At 32.6% G+C, this 4,573-nt stretch overlaps 1 long non-coding RNA gene across 1 annotated transcript; it reads left to right on the forward strand.

Moving 5' to 3' along the window:
* The first annotated feature begins 2,487 nt into the window (after positions 1–2,487).
* LOC122031911 lies at positions 2,488–3,902 on the forward strand. Its single transcript, XR_006125892.1, has 4 exons — positions 2,488–2,954; positions 3,049–3,323; positions 3,424–3,526; positions 3,838–3,902. It is a non-coding gene; the product is annotated as an uncharacterized LOC122031911 (long non-coding RNA).
* Positions 3,903–4,573: the final 671 nt, after the last annotated feature.

A 4,573-nucleotide genomic window follows, 5' to 3' on the forward strand; every position in this document is an offset into this window, starting at 1 on the left:
AATAGTAGCAGTTAGCAAAATTTAGCTTTGAAAATACTTAGCTAATTTAGAAATATTTTGAAAAATATCTAACTTTTTTCAAAAAAACTTAGCTAAATTTTCAGCTTTAAAATTGATTGCGTTGAGAAAGCACTTTGCCAAATAGCTAAGTTTTAAATCATAATCTAACTAAGTTTAGTTTAAAAAAAAACTTGATTAAGTATTTAGCTTAAAGGGGGTTTTTTTTTTTTTTTTTTACAAAAGCATAGTTGAGTACTTAGCTTGAAAAATACTTAGCTCTTTCAACAAAAACTTGGGAAAACTTAGCTTTAAAAGACTTTGATAAATCCTTAAAATTATGAAAACTTAGCAAAAAAAATTGATAAAAGATGTTGATAAAAGCTCAATTAAGTATTTCGATTAAAATGAATTTTCATAAAAAACTTAGTTAAGTACTTAGCTTAAAGGGATTTTTCATAAAAGCCTAGTAAGTACTTAGCTTAAAAAATACTTAAGCCTTTGAAAAGATTTTTAAGAAAAACTTAGTTAAGTACACCGAAACATAAAAAACTATTCAAATACTTATTTTTCTAGATACAAAAATATTTGAATTTGATATTAAAAAATTGAACTCCTTTTAAAAAGAAATCTTTAATTTAAAAAAAACTTGACTCCCTTCACTCCCCCATAAGTAATGCCTTAATAAATTCTTGGGGTCCTAGAGTCCAAGCATAGCAATTGTTACATATGTTTTTCCTAAATTTCCATCTCACCCATTCTAGGTTATCAAGCATGTTCAGCTTATGAGTGAGTGTGAGACGAAGTTAACTTTATTTAATTCTTATCAATATTTGAAATTGAGGTAAGTTTGAAAATTTAGTGAGTTTGAATTTCAAACGAGTAAACATTTTTGAAGATTTTGGAAATATAATTAATTCAGTTTTAAATTATAATTTGAAACTATGATTTGAGAATTAATTAAGATTTTAAACATTAATTATCATTAAGATTTTGAATTAATGATTTGAATTTTGAAATTATTATGATTTGAAAATTATAATTTTGTAGATAATGATTTTGAAATTAATCATAATTTAATTATGATTTAGAAATAGTTGACATTTTGAAATTAAGATTTTAACATTATTTTCAAATTAATTGAGATTTTGAAATTAATTATGATTTTAAAATAATTTTCAAATTAATTGAGATTTTGAAATTGATTATGATAATTTTTAAATAAATTGAGATTTTGAAATTGATTATGATTTTTCAAATAAATTGAGATTTTGAAATTAATTATGATTTAAAAATAATTTTCAAGTAAGTTGGAATTAATTATGATTTTAAAAATAATTTTCAAATAAATTAAGATTTTGAAATTAATTATGATAATTTTCAAATAAATTGAGATATTGAAATTAATTTTGATTTTAAAATAATTTTCAAATAAATTGTGATTTTGAAATTAATTATGATAAATTTACAAATAAATTGAGATTTTGAAATTAATTATGATAAATTTATTAAATTGATTAAGGTTGATTAATTAGATTAAATTAAATTAGATTGATTTTAAATTCAACTAAGTTCAATTTAGATCCATCTCATCCGATTCTAAGTTGTCAATCAGGGAACCTTATGTATTTTTGTGAGATGATTATTTTTAATTTAGATTATATCTAAGGATTAATTTACATTTGAGTTAGACTTAGGTTTTCCAATTAGTCAATTAAATATACATTTCTAAGATTAGCTCCTAGGCTGTGACGAGGCAGTAGGCCTTCTTGGGTATAAGATCATCCACCACTTCTAGATAGAGTCTTTCAAAGAAAGTATATATTTAATTTCCTTTTTGAAACCCCTAGGTTTAACTAAACAAGTATAAATTACGCCTAGGTCCTTAATCTATCCTAATCTAAACATGCATATTATAAAGAAAAGAAAATAAGCAATCATCAAACAATTCTATTTGTTTATAAAGATAGTTTTTTCGATTGACTCCCCCTGGATCATAGCCTCGATATGGTCTATCAAAGTAATGGACTTAATCCTTGGAGACCCAATAGCGTCCAAGTCTGACTTGATTAGTCAGATTTGACTTGGGGACCCATGCTTGGACTACTTTTCTATTTGATCGATTTACAAGTGATAAATACGACTTGTATTTGTGTTTGGCCTTAAATCCAAGTCCGAATTTGTTGTAAATGGCTCTCTATTTTCCAAGAATCAGATCAAGATTCTTGGAACCCAATGTGAACCGTTCCAGCATGTCCTTGTGTAAGATACCGGAAAAATTAAATAATAAATATTATTGGATTTTTCAGGAATTTCTAGAATTTTTCAGGAATTAAATGGGATACGTATGATCCATTTTGAGGGGATGGATTCGGGATACAGAGGAGGCCTGTTTAAAACATCATTTAAGTGGAAATTGATTAAGGAATTAATTTAAGGTTTGATTAAATTAACCCTAAGTATAAAATTCCTATTCCTTTTCCTCTTTTCTTCACGCGTGATCCTTCTTCCCCTCGAGCCTTGCTCTAGCGATTTCTCCTCCCGATCTTCCGCCGTTGCCTCCACTCGATCGTCGACGCCGGTTGCTTTGACACGCGTAGCAGTTGCCATCCAACTGCGAGTTGCCGGCGCTCCACTTGCGCTAAGTTTTCGCGCGTGCCCTAGAGCCACCGTCAGGTCGCCTTTCCTTCTCGATCTGATGGCGCCGAGGGTACGACTTGATCGTCGCTGATCGCATGGGATCTGGTATTGACATCGTGTCTTCGATGCTTGTTGTGTCGTTCTATTACCATCGCCGATCGTTGCCACTGGACCGAGCCAAACGCCATTTAATCGCCGGTGTGGTTGTAGCCTTAACCGACCTTTTGCTTGTCTGGATTTCCACGGCTACAGTGACAAGTTTTTCCCACTTCCTTCCATCTCCGGTAGTGATTCCTTGCCTTGCGGGAATCTTGAAGGTAATTGGTTAACCTTAGCCTTGGGCTTGGGCGTTTGATTTGTGTAGTGTTGATTAGGGTAGTGACATTTCTTGTGCATGACATGTGTTTGAAGAAATGCCTTGAGAGTTCTTGTCTCCTTTGTTTGTGCCGGTGTCTCCCTATCCTCTGCCCCAGCACATTGCTGCAGCGACAACCTAATTCCATTCAGGAGAGATCTTGGATATGGTATAAGGGTAAGTCAAGTTCAATATTGATTAACATGGATTGATTTCATACTTTGATGTTGGGATTAGCTATGTGACTGATCAGTGTTGCTCCGATGAGGATTAAACTATGGGAGGTTAGCTGAGCAGAGAATAGAGTTTCAGTGAAGGGAAGAATTCTGGTGTAAGGAGGTTATAGTTCGGTATTAGATTTAATTTTGACTTAGGGTGCTCATTGTGGATTTGAGTCTAATGTTCATATGTTGATGTTGATTGTATTTTAGGATATTTGTTTTGGGAGATTAGCAACCCCACCTTGCACCGACTACCAATTCTCAGCAGCCAACGTTTCTAGTTATGGATCATCGGTTGAGGCATCAGACTTAGGTGAGTTTTGGAAGTTGATTTACATTTCTATATTGGTTTGGGATTAGGAATGATGAATTGTAGAAATTGATTATATTATATAGTGGATTGGTAGTTAAGAGATGGATTTGTATTGGATTAAATGATGTGTTGATTTGGGGAGCTATAGAGATGATTTATTGTAAACCTAATCTAATTAGGTTATAGTATGGTTAAGGCTAATTGGGGATTAATTTATAACCATATTTGATTAGATTTACTCTAACCAAGTGGGGGAGTTGCTTAGTTAATCATTTTCTATGTAATTAGCTAAATATACTATGTGATCACAGGACTTGGATTTGGGACGAGCGTCTTGACGTGGGATTTCAGGACGTGATCTATGTATTAAGGCGAGTATTTCTTCCTTGGCCTCTTTGTAGATTTTCTTGTACTTAGTGCATGGTTATTATTGGATGAATTAGGCTGCGTTATCTTATATCATGATCGGTTGCTGTTTTTCCTGCATGACACTTATGCTTGACCCTTGTGATGATCTATTTAATTCATATACAGTCTCTACTCTTGATATCTACTCTGTTATGATTACACGTGTAGAGTATGTCTTGTAGGGATTGTCGGGTTGTTGGTATTACCATGCTGATTGGGTATATGATGTGGACTATACATAGGTGGGTATGTGTTATAGGAGTCATCTTGTTGACCGTGTATTTACATGTGGTGTGTACATACGTATTGGTCATGTACTTTTGGAGGAGTTGTGTTGATTGTTTGGGGTTTATACACATGTCTGTTGTGTTTTTACTGGAGGATACATGTTGATTGTACTTATATTTTGTGTACATATGTTTGGTGGGATACGTGGGGGTATCATGACGATTATAGTCTTGTTGGAGGTATTTATGAGGTTTGGGGTTGTTGCATGGATGATGATTATATATATATATATATATCATGTTCATCATTCATTGCATCTGATGACCGTTATCTTCCTTATGGTTGAGAGAGTCATCAGTTGGTTTGGGAATAGCACCGCACACTCGGCCACTCATGGGTAGTATTAGCTGG

This window comes from Zingiber officinale, chromosome 11A (genome assembly GCF_018446385.1).
Source record: "Zingiber officinale cultivar Zhangliang chromosome 11A, Zo_v1.1, whole genome shotgun sequence".
In the NCBI taxonomy this organism is placed as follows: domain Eukaryota; kingdom Viridiplantae; phylum Streptophyta; class Magnoliopsida; order Zingiberales; family Zingiberaceae; genus Zingiber; species Zingiber officinale.